We start from the raw sequence: 21681 nt of genomic DNA, 5'->3' as shown, positions 1-21681 counted from the left end.
ATTTATATTTGAGTGGGGAGCACGGAAGATAAGCAAGTGATTGGCACATTGCAATTGTTTATTATTAAGCATTCTGTCCAATTTCGATTTCTAGACTTCACAATCTCACAATATAAATGTATTTTCAATTTATGCTCAGGGAGTTTTCATTATCTTCAAAGCTCCATTTGTGATACCACATACACTTGCAACTGGAAATGGTATCAGGTTATGTCTAATTTTTATGGAATTGTACACTTTACAAAGAGCTTTCACATTTACTATCTCATTTCTCTCGTGCACCAACACTGCGACTTAGGGAAAGGCAGGCATTATTATTATTTTGATCAGCACTGAATCCCCAGAGCCAAGCAAAGAACAAGGCATAAAGCAAGCGTACAATAAGAGTCTGTTAGAGGAATCAAAATTAAGAGGCGCATAGCAAGTCTTCTAACTTAGAACTGCTAATCCAAATTCTTGAATTTTTCTAGCCACACAATGTTTGCCATTTCTAGAATCGTCTAATCATATCCCTCTTAGCTTAAGGACCTTGGAGTTTTGCTTTTTCATTCTGAAATTGATAGATATTTTGTTGATGGCCAATTTATAGAACATGAACTACTCTTATAAAAGCTGGGACCAACAGCAACTAGAGCTCAAAGTATGGAGTGTAGAAAGTAATGCTGGCAACTCTCAGACCTGAGCCTCCCGAGAAATCTGAGGCTTGTGTTTTCATTTTAAACACTTCCTTGTGACTTGGACAAGTCACTACCTCTCTGTGAAATGAGGTCATTATTCTAATTGAATGCTGATCCCTTCTGGCTCTGAAATGTGACGGTGCTTCAGCTTTTTCAGCCACGCCTGCTGCATAATTGTGGAGATCAAGGTTGTGTTTTAGTTGACTCTGAAGGGCAGGGATACACATTGCAAAACAAAGTCATTCCAGGCAGTTCTGTGAGCAACTGAGTTGCTCCACAAGTTGCAAACTGATGGTGAAGAACAAGTATGAATTCTTTTACATGATAAAATGAGTCAACAAAGGAGGGTTCGTTTGGGCCCACCCTCCTTCTTGGAGAAGTAAGACTCATTGTACACCAGGACAGGACTTTGCAGATGCCTACGTAAAGGCAATGGATGTGGACAACAGAAAAGGAAAGTCTGCTCTTAGGCAATCACCTTGTACTAAAGGTCTGCTGATTGAACCAATCCTTGAACAGGATATAACACCATTAATGACATCCTTCCGGATTACCAAGAATAACAAACACACATAGCCCCTCACCTAAATGTTCACGACAGCCTTCCGCAATGGAAAGTGAATGGGTTTTGGAATCTCAAAAAACCCGAACTGCAAAGTCCAGCCTCTGCCCTGAATAACCTTGACTAAGCCATTTAATCTACCTACACCTCAAATTTATAATCTACAAAACTATGATAAAAACTAGCCTTATTGTGACCATCGCTTCTTCACAACGCATACAAATATGGAATTATTATTATGTTGTAGTCCTAAAACTAATACAATGTTAGGTGTCAATTATACATCAGTAAAAAATAAATAAATGATAGGAAAAAATTGGTTTCCGTACGGTTATCTTGTATTCTATCTTCTTTCTAAACTTACTTTTGAGTTCTAGGATAGGTCTTAGGAGGGGGGTTGGGTTTTTTTGTTTGCTTTTCGTACCTGCTCTGAGATTTTCTACGTAGACGATCGTATCATCGTATCATGGCAGTTTTATTTCTTCCTTCCTGATATGTATACCTTTTTTTCCTTTTCTTTCCTTATTCGCACCAGCTAGAACTTCAGTATTATATTGATTGAATGGGATAAGTACTAACATCCATGTCTCATTACCAGTTTTAAAGGGAAAGCTTTCAGTCATTCACCATTAAATATAATGCTAACTGTAGATATTCTGTCAGTTCTTTTTATCAAGTTGAGAAAGTTCTCTGGTATACCTATTTTTCTGGAAAAAAAAAAAGTCTTAATCATGAAAGGGCGTTGAGTTTTGTGAAATGCTTTTTCTGCACTCAATTGAGAAGATCATATAATTTTTCTTCCTTACTTGTTAATATATGGTTACACTGATTGATTTTCCAACATTGAACAAGTCTTGCTTTCTTGGATAAATATCATTTGATCATGAAGCATAATTCTTTATGTATGTTGCTTGATTCTATTTGCTAATATTTTCTTTAAGATTTTTATGTTTATGTTCATGAAAGATATTCATCTATAGTTTTCATTTTCTATACTGTCTTTTTTGGATTTTCATTTCAGAGTTATATTAGCTTCACAAAATGAATAAGAAAGTATTACCTTCTAATTTTTCTCCGGAAGAGGTTGTGTACAACTGACGTTAGTTATCCTTAAGTGTTTGGTAGAATAATCCAGTGAAAACATCTGGACTTGGAGATTTCCTTTTTGAGGGTTTTTAAATTACCAATTCAATTTCTTTAAGTATTTTGGGACTCTTCAAATTATCTCTCTTGTTGGATTAATTGTGACAGTTTGTGCTTTTTGAGGAATTGATACATTTCATCTAAGTTGGCAATTTTTTTCTGTGTGGACTCATTCACTTATTATCTTTTAAATGCCTGCAGGATCTATAGTGATATCCTCTGTTTCATTCTTCATACGGATAATCTGAATCTCTTCTCTTTTTTGTCAGGCTTGCTAGCAGCTTCCCAATTATATTGATCTTTCCAAAGAGCCAGTTTTTTTGTTCATTGATTTTCTCTATTTTTTTCTGCTTTCAATCTTATGAATTTCTGCTTTCATTATTATTATTTACTTCCTTCTGTTTGCTTTGGGTTTATTTTTATTTTCCTTTAATTTCTTGATATGAGAGCTTAGATTATTAATTTGAGAATTGTCCTATATTCTAATGTAAGCAGTTAGTGCTATAAATTTTCCTCTCAGCACTTTTTTAGCTGCACTTCACAAATTTTTACTTTTATTTTCTTTTCATCTAATGTGTGCTTTTTAAAAATTTCTTTTGAGAATTCCTCTTTGACTCATGGGTAATTTAAAAGTGGGTTGTCCAGGGCAGTGGGCAGCTCAGTCAGTTGAGCATCCAACTTCAGCTCAGGTCATGATATCAAGGGTTCCTGAATTTGAGCCCCATGTTGGGCTCTCTTCTGTAAGCACAGAGCCTGCTTTGGATCCTCTGTTCCCCTCGCTCTCTGCCCCTCCCCTGCTCACACTTCCTCTCTCAAAAAATAAAAAATGAAAGTGTGTTGTCTAGTTGTTAAGTGTTTGGAGATTTTCTTGTTATTTTTCTGTGAATGATTTCTAGTTTGATTCTATGTGGTCAGAGAACATGCTCTGGGTAATTCTAATTCTCATAAATTTGCTGCGGTTTGTTTTGTGGTCTGGTATATGGTTAGTGGCTTAATATATGTCTCCTGGGGTGCTTGAAAAGAACGTGTATTCTGTCGTTGGGTGGAATGGTTTGTAAATGTATATTAGATCTCGTTGGTTGATGGTGCGGAGTTCTTCCATGTCCCTGATGATTTTCGGACTAGCCATTCTGTCAATTGTTGAGAGAGGAGTATTGAAGTCTCCAAGTATAATTGTGGATTTGTCAATTTTGCTTTCTAGTTCCATGAGTTTTGCTTCCTGTAAAATAAGTATTGATATGTTAGTATTTAGGTTCGCCATTCAATTCCATCTCTTCTGTTTGTTCTGTTTTTCATTTCTCTGCTTTCTATTCTTGCCTTCCTCATGGGCTACTGATACATTTTCAGAATTCAATTTTGATTGATCTCTAGTGCCTTTGAGTATATCTTTTTGCACAGTTTTTTAGTGGCTGTTCTATGTGATACATACATGACATCACAATTTACTGGTGTCAACATTTTTACCAGTTAGAGTGATATAGACATTTTACTCCTTTTATGTCTCTTTACCCTCCTATACTCAAAATATAATTGTCTTAAATATTTCCTCTACAGACCTTTAGCACCATATCAGACAGTACTACTATTTTTGTTTCAATCATTTAACATAATTTAGAAACTCAAAAGGGGGTGCCTGGGTGGCTCAGTCATTAAGCATCTGACTTGGGCTCAGGTCTTGATCTCACAGTTGAAGAGTTGGAGGCTCACATCCGGTGAGCTTCAGCCTTGCTCCCAGTTAACAGGAGCCCTGCTCCAGGTAAAACACAAGCCCCGGGTGAACTCCACTTCTCTCTCTTTCTCTCTCTCTCTGCCCCTAGTGGGATTTTCTCTCTCTGTGTCCCTCACTTACTTGCTCTCTCTCTGTCTCTCAAGAGATGAAAGAAAGAAAGAAAGAAAGAAAGAAAGAAAGAAGAGAAAAAGAAAGAAAGAAAGAAAGAAAGAAAGAAAGAAAGAAAGAAAGAAAAGAAGAAAGAAAAAGAAAGAAAGAAAGAAAGAAAGAAAGAAAGAAAGAAAGAAAGAAAGAAAGAAAGAAACTGAAAAGCTACTCATGTATTTGCTTACCACGTTCCTCTTCCTTCCCTGATATTCCAAAATTCTTTCTTTGTTTAAAGAATTTCTTTTACCCATTTGTTTAGAGTAGTTCTCCTAGAAACAAATTTCCTTAGTTTTCCTTTATCTTAGAATATTTGATTTCCCTCTTATTCCTGAAGGATATTCTTACAGATCTAGAATTCTGCATTAATAGTTCTTTTCTTTCAGTAGTAAAAAAAATGTCATGCCACTTTCTTCCAGCCTCTGTGATTTCAAAAGAGAAATGAGCTGTCCCTTGAATGAATGTTTGTTTGTTTGTTTTCTTGTATAGTTAAGGTATTGCTTCTCTCATGCTTTAGGAGTTTTTCTTCATCTGTACTTTTTAGATGTATGACCATAATGTATCTTGGAGTGGATTTTTTTTTTTTTTTAGTTCATCCTGTTTGGAGTTCAGTCAGCTTATTGAAACTATAGAGTTTATGTCTTTTGCCAAACTCGGGAAGCCAATATTTCTTCACCGTCCAGTCTCAGCCTCTTTCTCCTCTCCTCCCAGTATTCTTGTGACACAGATATTAGGTCTCTCCTTATTATCACACAGGTTCCTGAGCTTCTGTTCACTTTTACTTTAGTCTATCTTCTCTCTGCTATCAAGATTGAGTAACATCTATCGTTCTTTCTTTGGATTTACTGATTCTTTCCTCTGATCCCTCCATTCAGCTGTTGAGTCCATCCACTGAGTTTTTTTATTTTTGGTTATTGTATTTAGAAGTTCTAAAGTTTAGCTTTTTTGCTGAGCCTTTCATTTTTTAATTTGTGTCAAATATGCTTATAATTACTCATTGAAGCATTTTTAGGACAGCTGTTTTAAAATCTTGTCAGCTGAACAGAAGAGATGGAAAAAAAGAATGTGTAAACTTGAAGAAAAACAATAAAAATTTACCAATCTGAACAACAGAGAGAAGAAAATGAAGAGACAGACCGACCGACAGACACCGTTCCGACAGACAGGAACCTGTGTGACTATATTAAATGTTCTAACACTTGCAGCACCAGAATTTGGAAGAGAGAAAAGAAAAGAAAGCTGAAAGAAATAATATCTGAAGACTTCCCAGATTCTAGCATCTTCATCATCTTGGTGTTAACACTCATTGTCTTTATTCATTTATGTTGAGATTTTCCTGGTTCTTGGTATTACAAATTATTTTCAGCTGAAACCTGGACATTCTTAGTATTCTGTTAAGAAACTCAAGATTTCATTTCAGCTTTCTGGGGACTCGTGGGTGGCTCAGTCGTTTAAGCGTCTGACTTTGGCTCAGGTCATGATCTCGTGGTCCGTGATTTCCAGCCCCACGTCGGGCTCCGTGCTGACAGTTCAGAGCTTGGAGCCTGCTTCAGATTCTGTGTCTCCCTCTCTCTCATGCCCCTCCCTGCTTGCACTCTGTCTCTCTGTCTCTCTGTCTCTGTCTCTCTCTCTCTCTCTCTCTCTCAAAAATAAATGAACTTTAAAAAAATTTATTTCAGCTTTCTGTTTTAGTGAGCTTTCTATGGTGTTGCTTTGGTAGAGGAAGAGGAGGGTGTTGCCTCCTTACTGTCCCATTGAGATTGACCAGGTTCCTCACTTGGCCTCTGTTGACACCTGAGGAGGGGGAAAGGGGGAGGAGCTCCATGGTACTGCTGGGAAGAAGTGGGATATCCAACTTCCCAGGAGGCCTCCCCCAACTCCCTCAAAGGGGAGGAGTAAGACTACTTCATAAATTCTCCCCACATGTCCTCCAATGTCACCACAGGGTTTGTATAATGAGGCACTGGTAAAATCTTGACTATCCACGAACTCTTCTGAAATCAGCCCACTAAGTGTCTTTCCCACAGCCCTACAACTAGGAGAATTGAAGTGATATCTCAACAGCAGCGGGGAGAAGGAGGTAAGCCTCATTATTGCAGGGTGTGGGTGTAAGTCCAGGTTTCACACACAGTCTCCCATGACACTGTGGATGGAATGGGGGGTGAGGCGTTTCCACCACTACTCAGCAGGAATGAAAGTCCTTCTCTAACGCCATCCAGTGCGTGGAGGGGTACCTTGTTATGTCCTAGCTAGAGTGGGGCCCTAGGCTACCTCTGGTCTTTGTTGACATGGGTAGGAAGTGGGGCCACAATCTCTTTCTTGTGGTGTTTGGCTAGAGTAGAGCAGCTATTGTTTAAAAACTGTCTGTGATGTGAGACTGTCCTTTTCTTGGTCCTTTGGTTTCAGAGAGCAGGCTATTTGGGGGCTTTTCTCCCCCTGTACCTGTTGGCTTTCCAGTATTCTAGCTTCTCCAACTCCAACTTTGGGATATAAAAGGCAAAAAGAAAACCCAAGGACCTCACTACCTCATTGTTCCTTGGGTTCCAAGGTTCCTAGGCAGATTTTCCTCTTCTTTTGCCTAATAGGCAGTCTATGTTTGCTTTATATATAAAGTCAGGGGTAACTAGTTGTACTAGTGGGAGAAACAGGGAAAAATCATCTATGGATGATTCAATGGAAACTGAAGTTCTGAATGTTCATTTGTATTAACATTTTATTGTAAGAACAATTTTGAGTCACATTAAATAAAGTGAAAGCTGGAAAAAAGAATTTTATTTTTAAAATTTTTTTAATGTTCATTTGTTTTTGAGAGAGAGAGACAGACGGAGTGCCAGTGGGGGAGGGGCAGAGAGAGAGGGAGACACACAATCCGAAGCAGGTTCCCAGCTGTCAGTGTGGAGTCCGATGTGGGGCTTGAACCCACAAACCATGAGATCATGACCTCAGCTGAGGTCAGACACTTAACCGGCTGAACCACCCAGGCGCTCCTAGAAAAAAGAATTTTAGGTGATCAGACTAATATTAACTGATAACAATATTGTAATGACACACAAGATTCAGGCTTGCTCATTTGCTCATATCGGTAGCAGAGGCGTGTACGTGTCCAGCCAATGATCCAAACTAAAAGCTAGTCTTAATAAGCAGATAGATAACTGCCTGTGGGTGTGTGGTTCGATGCTGCTAAGTAAGCCTGCCTTCCTCAAATAAATCCTCTCTCTGGCTCATGCATAGCATTACCAGGCTTAAGCTTTATCCGTTAGCTTATGTCTATAGTATCTGTTGAAATATAAACATCTATGGAGGATATATGGTACTAGTCTAGACCCCAGTACTGCTGCGGGCTGTGAGTGCTTACCAGTAGAGAGGAGCAAACAGATACTTAACAGAATCAAATAGAAATGAGGACCAGTCATCACAACCCCCAAATATGTTCTTTTGGACACACATACACAGTCACGTACATGTATCTCCGAAAAAACAATGAAATGAACAAGCAAAAATATCCAGTTCAAATGGCACTTTGGATTGTAACTGATATATTTATTGACAACCGCTTAAGGTGTTCACAATGTGGCAAGAAGAAGTTGGGTCCTCCCCATTAGCTGGAGGAGAGAAGGTTTGGTTTTCTCGGTTCTCTCTCAGCCATTCAGGAGCTAAGCTCAGTAAGGATTTATTAAGCACTGGTGACAGGCACCAGATTATGTACTAGGGATAAGAATTCATAAATCACTTCTCTGTGCTTTCTCTTACTTGATGGCTCTTCTACCAAAAGGATGTTTCTAAAAAAATGGCTTTCTTTATCATTAATCTGTTCTGCACTTTAGAAGCTGCTTTTCCCTTATCTCAACCAATTAATTCTTAAAATAAGGTAGAAACCTCACCTGTTATTGTTCATATTTAACAAATAAGGACAGTAAAGCCCAGAAATTTAAGTGTCTTTCCTACAGTCCCCCAAGCAGTTGAACAAGAATGAGGTCTTAAATAGTGGCCTTGAACCCCCAAGTCCAGGACACTTTTCACCCCACACTACAATGCTGTTCAGCCCCTGAGAACCATTTCCCTCTAAAGATCTGTCAGTCTTTGGTGAAAATCTCACTTTACGACTATGTTCATTTTTCTAAACTTTTCCCCCAGAACCAAAAAGTCCGTGAGGGTGGGGACTTTAACATTTATAATTCATTATAATTTTATATGTCTGTCCTTGTTGGCATTCTATTGCTATTTGATGAGTTACCTTGGATGCACTCCCTTCTTACCAATAGATGTGCTTCAGTCCTTTCCTAGCTTGATGATCCCAGCTAAATTAATAAAATTCCCTTAGTTTGGGTTCCTTTTTGGAAAATGAGCATAATAATGCTTACCTGACAGGGCTGTTATGAATATAAGACATACTTGATACATGGTAATTATTATTATAAAATATGTAAAATCCCTAAGACACTTTGGTTTGGAACAGGTCCTTTTCTCTCCCCTCCACTGGGTTGCGAACTTCATGAGGACTGGAATAGACTATTTAAAAACCATGGGGTGCCTGGGTGGCTCAGTCGGTTGAGCGTCCGACTTCAGCTCAGGTCATGATCTCACGGGGTTCAAGCCTGCATCGGGCTCTGTGCTAACAGTTCAGAGCCCGGACCCTGCTTTGGATTCTGTGTCCCCCTTTCTCTCTGCCCCTCGCCCACTTGCACTCTGTCTCCCTCTGTCTCAAAAATAAACATGAAAAAAATTAAAAACCATAGCACAGTGCTTTGTACTTATCAGTCATCAGAAAGAGATCTGCCAAATGAATAGACAAAGAATACAATACTGCAAAAATATTGCAAAAGTACAATACTGTTTAATTATCAGTGTTACAAAATATTTAACGTTACTAAGAGCAATTTAGTACGGTACTTTGGCAGTTCAGTAAATCTATGTGTATATTCGTGACTAAAATAAAATATATGATCACCAATCACTCTGAATCCTCTTACTTTAACACATTTACTCTATTATTTATTTTACTTATGAAGTCCCCATCAGCTCCTTCCAACCTGCCTTCATCCTTTCCTGGGAACTAATCATTCATTCATGCATGCAATTAACATTTACTGAGCACTTACTGTCTACCACAAACCAGGTTGCAAAGATTCATAAGACTCTCTCCCTACCTCTATAGGATTTATATGCTACAAGGGAAAGCCAATGCATAAACAATTTATAATTAATGGAGGTGTTATGATAGAAGTACAAAAAAGTGCTCTGGTTATAAGAGTGATTCATTCTGCCTGGGGAGTCTGCTTATGGGAGCTTACATGTGGGGAAATGATTTTTTTCTCTTTGTAGACTAAATTGACTTACTAGTAATAAAAATAGTTTCCATTTGTGTAGTACTTTGCAAAATGCCTTCACATCCATTTATTCTTTTTATCCTCACAATGAAAGCTAGATAGTTTAGTGGTTTTTAAAAAAAATACATCATCAAAAAAGGTAGCTAAGAGGCCAGCAGATAAAAAATATGGAAATATATTTGAAAGCCCGTAGCTAGATGATACAAGCCAAAACTAGAAGCAAGACTGTTAAAGCAGAAATCATTCCAAGAGTTAATTGCAAAGACACATTCCTTCCCTTTCGTCCTCAGTTGCCATTGCCTGATCCCCCACCTTGCTAGTAGGTTCTGTAACAACCTTCTAAGTTGATTCTCTGATTTGTATCTCATCTCTCTCCAAGTCATTTGCTACATCGCCATAGATGATAATTTTTACATACAAATTGAACCATGTAGTTTTCCTGCTTAAAAGTCTTTTTATCCTATAGAGCTCCTCCCTCTCTAAGTCCGAATACTTTTGCATACTACATGAAGCTTTCCATCATCTAAACCTACCAAATTCTCCAAATCTTGATTGGTTATCCTCCTCCAACCATCTTATTGATTTATGTCAAAGCTATCATAGTATTTCCATCTCTGTGGGTTTATAGTGTCTTTGGTCTGGAATGCCTAAGCTCTCCACTCATCTGTCTGGTGAAATGATGATAGACATAGAAAGTGTGCATTTTTTTTGTAGTTTTATGGTTTTATTAACAAAATACGACATGCACAAAAGCTGTCTATTCATTGCCTTTGCTGTGCAGCTTGGCATTGGGATTGGTGACTCTGGTGGTCAGCTGGGCTGCTCTTTCCACAATGGTTTTGTGGTTCCTGGAGGAGACATTGTGAGCAATCTCTCTACAGTGAGATTTGTTGCACACCAGCAGCACTTAAAACTCCTTGACCTCGTGGACTAAGAACTTCCAGAAGCCACTGGGCAGCATGTGCTTTGTTTCCTTGTTGCTCCTGTAACCAGTGTTGGGCATCAAAGTCTTGGCTTTTGAATCTGCTGTCCGCCCTGTGCCTCTGGGTTTCCATCAGTTGCACTTAATTTTGACACATTGGTCTGACTGGTGCCAGATGAACTTCTTGGTCCTTGGGTTTTTTTGTGTGTGTTTTTTTTTTAAGTTTATTTATTTTTGAGACAGAGAGAGACAGAGCATGAATGGGGGAGGGGCAGAGAGAGAGGGAGACACAGAATCGGAAGGAGGCTCCAGGCTCTGAGCCATCAGCCCAGAGCCCGACGCGGGGCTCGAACTCACGGACTGCGAGATCATGACCTGAGCTGAAGTCGGACGCTTAACTGACTGAGCCACCCAGGCGCCCCTCTTGGTCCTTGTTTTAACTGTCTTGAGCTTCACCAGAGGTCTGAGGGGGGCCACAATTCTGAGCAAGAGTTGGCTGTCACCACCACAGACAGCCCCGAAGAAGAAGCCAAAGTGTGCGGTGTTGATCTTGTTTATATGTAGACTGACTTAATAATAAAATCTTGGCAACACATTTTGCCTCTTGTTTTCTTTTTCTTTTCTTTTCTTTTCTTTTCTTTTCTTTTCTTTTCTTTTCTTTTCTTTTCTTTTCTTTTCTTTTTTCTTTTTTTTCCCCTAAATTCATTACTGAATAAAATACAGCTTGGGAATCAGTAGTCTAGACTTTTCTCTTTTTTAAGGAAAAGAGGGGAAAGATCACTATGTTTTTTTTTATGATTACATAGATATTTGTATTCATTTAACATGGAATTATTTTTTTCGAGAGTCTATTCTGTGCCATGGACTTAGGAACCAGCTGGGGATAAATCAAAGCAAGGTAGGACATTAGTCTATCATGGATCTTACATTTGGTGAAATAAATAGAAAATAAAATTAACTAATTAACTAAATTTTACAGATTGGGGATAAGTGCTATTAAGGAAATAAAGGATGGCTGAAGAAGGGAGGTACTCCGCAGCAGATGGTCCATGAAGATCTCTTGGAGGAAATCCCATTTAGATGAGACATAAAAGAGGAGAAGCCAGTCACGCAGCTGGGAGAAAAGTCTTCTGGGCCAGGGGACATCTTGGGGCGTTTGAGAAATTGAAAGACCATTGTGGTTGTGAGAGAGGGGGAGAGTGGTGCAAGTTCATGGTGGATCACGCAGGACCTCGTAGGCGAATGCAAGCAGGACACTGAAAGGTTACAAGCAAGTGAATGATGCACGTGGATGCAACAGAAGCTACAGGAGAAAGGGTAATAAGAAAGGATTGTAAGACAGCAGAAGCAGAAGTGAGGAGACCAGTTAGGAGGCTATCATAATGTTAGTAAAAGTACCCAGTGTTCCTGGCACCCTGAAGTTTAGATGAACTGCAGGGAATTTTTAAAATATGATCACTATTCACAGGTGTGTTTAGGTCATGCAAGTGGATTTTCAGTGATGAGATTTGTCTTCATCTCTCCTGGTCTGGCCCTTACCTGCTTCTCTAGCCTCGTTCTAATGGCTGCACATCACACTCTGCCCCCATTCAGGTAGCCTTCTCTCCACTTCCCCCGACATGTCCTACTGTTTTCCTCCTCCAATCCTTTGCTATCCTTGCCGATCCCTCTTCCTGGAATGCTCTTCTAATTCTTCTCTGATCATCCCACCCCCATCCTACATCTTTTAGGGCTTAGTTCCAGTACAACCTCTTCTATGAAACCTTTCCCAATGTCCCAAATTGAAGTAACCATTCCTGCTTTTGCACCTGCTTATACCATGAACAGATGGCCATTTTTAAAACCATGTTTGAGTCTTTATAAAGGTCAGGAACTATTTACATATATATTTATTTAATCATCAGCACCTGGCACAGAGCCTGTCTATTTTAAGTAATTTCACTGACTTAGACAATAGAAAGGAGGGAGGAAGGGAAGAAAGAAGGAATGGCATCCATTTGTATGGTGTTCAAGGGGTGCCCTCAGTGGTCCAGAATGTATCAGTGGGAATCGGTGTTCCCTATTTCAGTAAGATCAACAGGAAAAACCATCCCAGCACAAAGCCATCTTCTCACAGACCTGAGACACAGTCATGACTCTGGTGCATAGACAAACATTGTTCCAGATTTCAATTAAACTTATCTGAGATAAGTGGAAGGAGAATCCCTCAAAGCTACACAAGAGAGGGTTTACTGACAAGCATTGTAAGTTCTCTAACTTTCCATTTTTGTAAATTTACTCCCGTCTTTGAAAGATTTTATAAAGTCCCACCGCTTCTTGGAAGTCTGTTCAGTTCAGTGGGGACAAAGTCATTGGACTCAACAATTTTAACCCACCAGATTAAGAGTAGGAGCTCTGGGATTTTGGCTCTACTATTAGCTCTGTGGTTTTAGGCAAGCTGCTTAACACTTCTATGCCTCCATTTGTTCACCTGTGAAATGAGGACAATAATACAATTTGTCATAGAGTTGTAAAGTGGATTAAATGTTTAGACTATCACCTTACATGTAAGAGAGTACTAGGTAAATGATAATATTTAATATTATAAATTGTTAACAGTTTGTATTTTGTGCTACTTAATATATAGACAAGAACTACCGAATTCCTTTTCTTCATTCCATCCTTCCCTAAACAGGAAGAATGCAGGTGCCTCTGTTTTAATCATCATAACATTGCTTATTTTAGAAGTCATGAGATTAAATAAATATAGGCTACATTGAGGATAGAGTTTCACCTTCTGTATAAATAAATATGTCTGCACTTAACCTAAAAAATAGGAGATTTTTTTCATCTTTGAATCCTCTGTGGTATTTGTTGCTTCTGAGTCTATATTGGCAACGGTGAGACTTGGCAAGATAGCTAATCTCGTATAATGGCAGAGAAATGGCAGAACATCCCTGCCTCTGATTCATGAAATTTAAGCAAGGCAGTATCTGTCAGATGCACCAGGACTTTTTTTTTTCTAAACTGGAATGAGCTGAACACAAGTATAAAGCTTATTATCAATCTCATTTTCAGTTCCTTTGAAATCTTTTGTGAGTCTCTCCTATCTAAGGAGACCAGCCATCAGAGAAGAGTCTATGTGTGGTAGGGGATTAGATTAAACAAATGCTTACAGAAATTCAGTACCTGTTGTTCTCTTTCCATTCTCCTGTTAAGAGGGCACATCTTATGCTTCTTGGTAAATGAACCAACCACAGAGGCCTCTAAATAGGGTGGGGCCTTTACACTGTCAAGGGATGTCTGATGTTTCCCCATGGACAGATTCCAGATTATGTCCCCAAGAAGGATGAATAAATCAATCAATCGATTATCTTTCATTTACATTTAAAGTCAACAAACCAATATTTTTTATACATGTGTTGTGCCTAAATTTTGAATACTCGTGATCATTAACAAAAGAGAGACTATGTTAGTATTCACCAGCAAGTTAGACCCACAGGCATATTACAGTCTTACCAGATCAGTGTTCCTAATTCCCTCAAGGAAGTAGATCCTGCTAGTCAAAAAGTCTTCTCGCTTTTTTCCATAGCCCCTGTCCCCAGATTCCTCTGGACACCTGCTGAGGCATTCCATCTTCTTGAATGATAGGGTAAGCAACTGGATTCATAGGGTCGAGATGGAAATAGGACATGGGGTGTAACTCAGAATATAGTGGTTTTGCTTAGTTTGGCCACTTACTAGGTGTGTTTCCTCATGGATTCAGTTAGCTTTAGCTTTCATTTACTCAGTAATAATATTGTGCCCTCCTTCCATCTCACAGTTACTTTGAGGGTATTTGAATTGTCTAGACAAAAATTCTAATCTGCCAAGTGACATGCAGATGTCACTCTGACTCTGCTTATTCCATAGCATGGGAGTTAGGTGCAGGTGGCCTCTGGTATTAGATCACCTGAGTTTAAATCCAGGCTCCCACGCACTACCTGTGACCTTAAACAAGTTCACCCTACTGTTTCCACATGTGCAAAATATGAAATGGAAGGGCCCCTGAGTGGCATTTGGACAATGCCTGGCACCTGAAAAGCATTCCATAAATGTTTGAGTATGGTCCAAAAAGGATTTTTTTTTTAAGTGGCTACCCCTTGACTATGTGTGAACTTGCAGGATGCCAAGGAACGGACAAGATCTACATCCTACTTTTGGAGGTCTCATATACTTGCCAAGGGTGGACACTCAGGTGAACGAGTGTTATGATGGAGATACAATGGGGTAAAGCATAGGGCACAGACTCTTTCCTAATCCCCTGCTCTGTCATTTTGCTCATAGTCGGTTTCCCTGCTCTCCCAAGACAGCTTTCCCCGATAACTGCATCCACTTTCATGGCTTCAGCTCTCATCGGTGTACCAACAGAGTCAAGACCGCTAGCCAAGAATTCCACTCCCATTGCAGGATATCTCCATGTAGCTTACTCTCTCCCCTGTACGTGACCCTATACCTATTTCAACTAACTCTTCAACCTAATCATTGACCAGACTATGATGATTCTATCAGAGAAATGTTATATCCTACTTCACAACTCCTCTACATATTGACTACACACATCCTGTCTTTACAGGAGCTTCCTCAGCATCTCGTTGCCTGTAGTCTCAACTTCCCCTCTCCCCAGTCATCCACCTGAGTTCTTCTAAAGCTTATATCTGTTCACAACACTCCTTTTGGGAAATCTTCAGTGGTTTCCTCTTGCTGATTCAACAGTGCTTTCTTAGGCCTACAGGACTCAACATAAGTCCCAGGCTCCTTTCTACTTTTTTCCACACATCTCAGACATCAACACACAAAAAAACCCTATGCACCTTTCCAGAACACACGTGTACCCTCTGTCCTCTCTGCTTTTGCGCTTGTTGATCCTGGTGTTTCAAATGTCTTATCTGCCACCCATCCATCCACTCTCCTTCTTTCTCATCCTTCGGTGTTCAGTTCAAATGGCACTGACTGCACAACACATTCCCTAATTAGTGAATCCCTCAGGATTTATGGTTCTTTCATCTGGAATTACACTTACCGTGCGGGTTGAAACAAATGAATTAGCAGTTTTTGGTAGCTCAAAAATGGTCAAGTAACAGTAACTTAATGTATTCCCCTTAAAGCATTAATCCCACTTCATTAGTCTTTTTTTTTTTTAAGTTTATTTACTTATGAGAGAAAAAGGGAGAGAGAGAGAGAGAGAGAGAGAGAGAGAGAGAGAGAGCATGGAAAGGGCAGAGAGAGAGAAAGAGAAAGAGAATACCAAGCATGTTCAGCGCTGTCAGCATAGACTCTGATGTGGGGCTGGGGCTGGAACTCTTGAACCCTGAGATCATGACTTGAGTCAAAATCAAGAGTTGGACGCTTAACTGACTAAGCCACCCAGGTTCCCCTAGACTTCTTAATTTACATGTATCCTTCATGTACCCTGTCTTCTTCACCACTGCCCAGCAGAGTGCCAGACAGGAAATAGATGCTTACAAAATACTTGTAGAATTCAAGGTGATTGCTATGTATGGATCTTAATACCAGGCTGGCCCCCCTTAAATCTAGGTCTCAGGCTTTCTCTCACATTCCTGGGGACTGGCAAACAAAGCTAGTCACTCAGGGCAGTCTTCTCAAGTCAGTAGTGAAGATTATTTTTCCCCATTTCCATCAGGACCCTGCTCTCTCCACCTACCAACTAATAATTCCCTAACCCAGATAGGGAAAAATCTACCTCCAGGGCCATCCTTTTTTTTAAGCAGCAAGTATATAATTTGTAATGTTACCATTCATTCATTCATTCATTCACTCATTCATTCAATCATGGTGATCTGATTGGCACCGGGAATAATAAGGCAACTTAGAGATGATGAATTTGGAGTACCTTTGCTCTTTGTGCCTAGTCTTCAAACATTTTCCCTCAAGAATCACTTTAAGAACCACTGAACATTTAAAATATCTTCTAGAGGCGCCTGGGTGGCTCAGTCAGTTAAGCAGCCCACTTCAGCTCAGGTCATGATCTCACGGTTCATGAGTTTGAGCCCACATCAGGCTCTGTGCTGACAGCTCAGGGCCTGGAGCCTGCTTCGGATTCTGTATCTCCTTTCTCTCTGCCCCTCCCCTGCTCATGCTGTGTCTCTTCATTTCCCTCTCTCTCTCTCTCAAAAATAAATAAACGTTAAAAACATTGTTTAAAGAAAATAAAATATCTTCTATATTTAAACAGTTTTAAGTGTCTTGTGCATTTTAAGTCATCTAAAAATTTTTATCCTAAGTTCAAATTGTTGCAAAGGATGTAATTTTTAACATATATTTAAATATAATGACTATCATTTTAAATATGTCCAATGAAATTTGAATACTATAATAATGTAATATCCATGACCAGCTATTAAAATATATTAATATATATGTAAAAGTTTATTTTGTAAATTTTAGACCTTTCCTTTTTCTCTTTGAACTCATATTCCCATTATACTGTCTCCCTGAATTTTATACATATATATGAAATTAAAGCTGTGGAGCTGCATTTTTAGCTCAATTTATGGAAATTGTCCATCATATGCCTTATTGGTAAACCAATACGCCAAATCACACTTTCTTGCAGAGAAATTCTGTCTTTACCTTTTTATTTCAAATCAATGTGCTAAAAAGCATTGCAAGAAATATTATAAAAAACATTGAGAAATATGTTACAAAATGAATCCTCTAAGATTATGAAAAATAGTCAAGATTAAAAGAAGTCCAACATAAATAACCCATTTTCATAAATCATAAAAAGATGACTAAGTATGCTAGTTCTCATTAACTAATTTGTAATAGAGCAATGAATGTACAGTTTATGTAATAATGAGAGCCTCGTTCTTCTAATAAGAACGTGTGTCTCTCTTTAGTCGAAAGGCAGAGTATGGTAGAATGGAGCATACTTGATCCAACTACATGCCATCTGGAGGAGACACACTAGATTCAAAGATAAAGTGGGAAGTAAAAAAAAAATAGAAAAATATACACCATGCAAATGGCATCCTAAAGAAAGCTGGAGTGGCTACATCAGTATCCAACAAAATAGACTTAAAGACAAAATTTGTTCCTAGGGACAAAAAAAGGGGGGGCATAATAATAAAGGGGACAATCCATCAGGAAGACAAAACAATTATAAACATAATGCACCTAACAAGAAAGTCCCCCCAAACATGAAATATGATGCGTAAAATAAAGGGAAAAATAGACAACTCAACAATTATATTTGGAAACTTCAATAACCCACTTTCAGTAATGGGTAGAACAACTTGGCACAGGACCAACAAGGAAGTAGAAAACTTGAACTCTGTAAAGCAATTAAATGTAACACATTATCTATGGAACACTTCAATCAACAACAGCAAAGTAGATCTTCTTCTCAAGTGCACATGGAGCCTCCCCCCAGGATAGAGCATATGTTTAAAAGCCATAACACAAATCTCAATAAATTTACAAGCATGTGATCAAACAAAATACATTCTTCGTCCACAATCAAATGAAATTCAAGTCATAATAACAGGAATAAATTTGAGAATTCATGGATATGCGAAAATTAAACAAAACATACCTAAATAACAAATAGGTCAAAGAAGAAATCACGAGGCAAATTACAGAATAATTTGAGATAAATGAAAACAAAACACAACATACCACAACTTATGAGACTCAACTAAAACAGCAGTCAGAAGGGAACAGCTATAATGCTTGCATTTATGAAAAGAATAAAGATTTCAAATCAATAATGTAAACTTCTACCTTAAGAAGCTAGCAAAAGAAGAATAAACTAAAACAAAAACAAGCAGAAGGAAGAAACTAATAAAGATTAAACCACAAATAAATGAAATAGAGAATAGAAATAATAATGAACACCAATGAAATCCAAAGTTAGTTCTTTTAAAAAAAATCAACAAAAGTGACCATTAGCTAGGCTGACCAAGAAAAAAATAAAGGACTGAAGTTCCTAAAATCAGGAATAAAAGAGAGGATCTGGAAATTGTAGACCAACAAATTAAAGAAACCTAGATGAAATGTATACACTTCCACATAAACACACACGACTGAAACAGAAATAAGAAGAAATAAAAAAATCTGAATAAACGTATAACAAAGAGATTGAATTAGCAATTTTAAAACTTCCCAAAGAGGGGCTCCTGGGTGGCTCAGTTGGTTGAGCATCCAACTTCGGCTCTGGTCATGATCTTGCGGTTCATGAGTTTGAGTCCTGCGTCAGGCTCTGTGCTGACAGCTCAGAACATGGAGTCTACTTCAGATTGTGTTATCTCCCTCTCTCTCTGCCCCTCCCCCACTCGTGCTGTCTCTCTCTCTCAAAAATAAATAAACATTAAAAAAAAAAAACTAAACAAAATAAAACTTCCCAAAGAAAAGCCCAGGCCCAGATGGCTTCACTGGTGAATTCTGCACATTTATAAAGAATTATAGAGAATTAATTATATATTAATTAATTATAATTATAATTAATAATAGAGAATTAATACCAATCCTTCACATACTCTTATAAAAAATTAGAAGAAGGAGCATTTTCCAATGTTTCCAATTCTCTTATTTTATGAGACCAATTTGCTAAAACCAAAGATATCTTAAGAAAACCACAGACCAATATCCCCTAAGAATATAGACGCAAATATCCTCAGCAATCTAAATTCAGCCGTGTGTGTGTGTGTGTGTGTGTGTGTGTGTGTGTGTGTGTTTAAACAGCATAACCAAGAGGGATTTTTCACAGAGATGAAATATTGGTTTACTATCTGGAAATCAACATAATACATTATATTAACAGAATAAACCACAGAAACCATAATCATCTCAATCGATGCAGAAAAATCAATAATTACTTTTATATCAATGACATGATGAAAAGATAACATTTTGCAGGTGTTGAGTTAAAATATATTACTCAGGTTAATTTCATCCGTCTCTTTATCTTTTTTTAGATGTGGCTACTAGAACATTTCGCATTACATATGGAGCCTATATCTGTGGCTCACATTATATATCTAGGGGACAAAGACAGTCTAGATGCGTCTCGGTTGGAAGACCAGTGCTCTAACAGCATAGGGTATCTTTTGTGCGTGGCTCCCTGTATTACTTACTGGAGGAGAAAAGTGACACTGAGGATGGTCAACCTGCCTAGGTTAACAAACTCCACCCTGTAGGTGTCACAACTGATACTGGAATCTACTTCTGCCCTGAAGCCAGAGTTTGTCCCATTTACATCAATTGTCTTCCTTAGGGATCAAGCCATTACCAACCTCTTTGTGTTTTGAATAATTGTTTGGCTTACCTTATCCACCCCTCCATCCTCTGCCCCAGCCAAGTTCTACCACTGAGTTCTTCTATCTGGCCCTGGAGTCTCCTCTTTCCTTTAAGCTTCATAATAGCTAAGAGTTTTTGTGTGTTTGTCAAAACATCTGTTCTCTGTCAAATGTTACAGAAGACTCTCTACTTAAAATATTTCTAATCGTCTTCACAACCCTCGCTTTGGGATGATGATTGTTGTTCCCTTCATTTTTACAAAGATGAGAAAACTAAGGTCCCGAAACTTAGTTGCTGAAGTTACACAGGAACAGAGGGAGTTGGGACTAAAAGCCAGGTAGACCTCTGACTCAAGAGCCCCAGGTGTCCAGAATGTCCCTCTTCCCGGTCTCCTAATGTGAGAGAAATATGGATCAACTGTGGGCCTTTTTAAAAACATTAGCAGTAGTATTTATATATATATATATATATATATATATATATATATATATATATATATGGGATTCATGTCCTCATGATAATTTTCTAAAGGTTTTTTTTTTTTTTTCACACAAATCTATCTATAATTTTTCTCTATTGCAAATTGAGGTCTGTTTTTCTTCTTCTTACTGTGAATTATGTTCTGCAAACTTCCTAAATGACTTACACTTATACATGAATTTTGGATAAAAGATGCAATGAACTCCTATAGTCCCACCTAGAGCACAGTAAAGGTGAATGGATAGCAGTAAGGACAGTGCACTAACCTGGGCTAATATCAAATATTCCTCTTGCCTCAGAATGTTATTCAGACATTGTCTTTATACTTAATCAGTCCTTGTATAAAAATGGGTGGTGGGGCACCTGGGTGGCTCAGTCTGTGGGGCGTCCGACTTCAGCTCAGGTCATGATCTCAAGGTTCGTGGGTTTGAGCCCTGCCTCGGGCTCAGTGCTGACAGCTCAGAGCCTGGAGCCCGCTTCAGATTCAGATTCTGTGTCTCCCTCTCTCCCTGCCCCTCCCCTGCTCATGCTGTCTCTCTCTGTCTCAAAATAAATAAAAACAGTAAAAATTTTTTTTAAAAGGGTTGTAATGTGTGGTATCAAATAGAGTTCATGATTTTTCTTTGTTAACCACACATTCACAGTTTCCAAAAAAAGGTTTAAACCTTTTAATCTAAGATTCTAAAAGTATTAAGATCAGATTTGATAGATGCAATATTCTTCATCTACATAAAGTTTAAATATTTAATATTGAGTCAAATTCTTCTTCACTTTTCTCTACAGAGAATAATTTATCAATTGAAGGAGTTAGCTTTCCAGAACGAAAGAAAATAATTAAATGCAATATATACTGCCAGGCCTCATTATTCTAATAGGAAAAAAATTAGTATGCACATATGAAAAGTATTTCTGAAGTTTTGTGGTCTATATATTTCAAAAATAAAATGCTCTCAGTCCGAGATCACTACTGCACATCGCTATTCAGCTAGTTAGGCGTTACTGAAAAGTTTTAAAAGATTACTCTTTCCAACCATTATCCTTTAGTAGAAGTAACAACCATGGCTCTTAGGGCTTGTCCCTGTGTCTCTGTTTGCCTCAGATAAGTTGCATTTCTCAGGTGGTAGTCCAATGGACAGTTAATGGAGCAGCAGACTGAGCAACGGGAAGATGGGGGCTTTAAACCCAGGCTGTGCAAACTACTGGATGCAAATTACTTTATTTCTGGGCTTTGTTTTCCAACGATAAAATAGGAATACTATTTGCTTATCTAGTCACAAAGTATACTATGACAGGTTAAGGAGATAATAAATGGAAATCCCTAGGATTACAATGTGTTTCAGTGTGTGATTTCTTCTGCCTTCCTGCTGAAGTTGCCTTGGTTCAATATTCCATATTCACCCCAGGGTTCCACCCATGAC

The 21681-nt window shown here is 38.4% G+C and overlaps 1 long non-coding RNA gene across 1 annotated transcript; it reads right to left on the bottom strand.

Moving 5' to 3' along the window:
* Positions 1–6950: 6950 nt before the first annotated feature.
* LOC128776666 (uncharacterized) lies at positions 6951–19082 on the bottom strand. Its single transcript, XR_008421846.1, has 2 exons — positions 12880–19082; positions 6951–7242 (listed from the first exon to the last, which is right to left on the bottom strand). It is a non-coding gene; the product is annotated as an uncharacterized LOC128776666 (long non-coding RNA).
* Positions 19083–21681: the final 2599 nt, after the last annotated feature.

This window comes from Panthera pardus, unplaced genomic scaffold (genome assembly GCF_024362965.1).
Source record: "Panthera pardus isolate Hobbes unplaced genomic scaffold, ASM2436296v1 HiC_scaffold_13, whole genome shotgun sequence".
NCBI lineage: Eukaryota > Metazoa > Chordata > Mammalia > Carnivora > Felidae > Panthera > Panthera pardus.
Note: the sequence above shows the minus strand (reverse complement) of the source record. Positions and strands in the feature narration are given on the sequence as shown.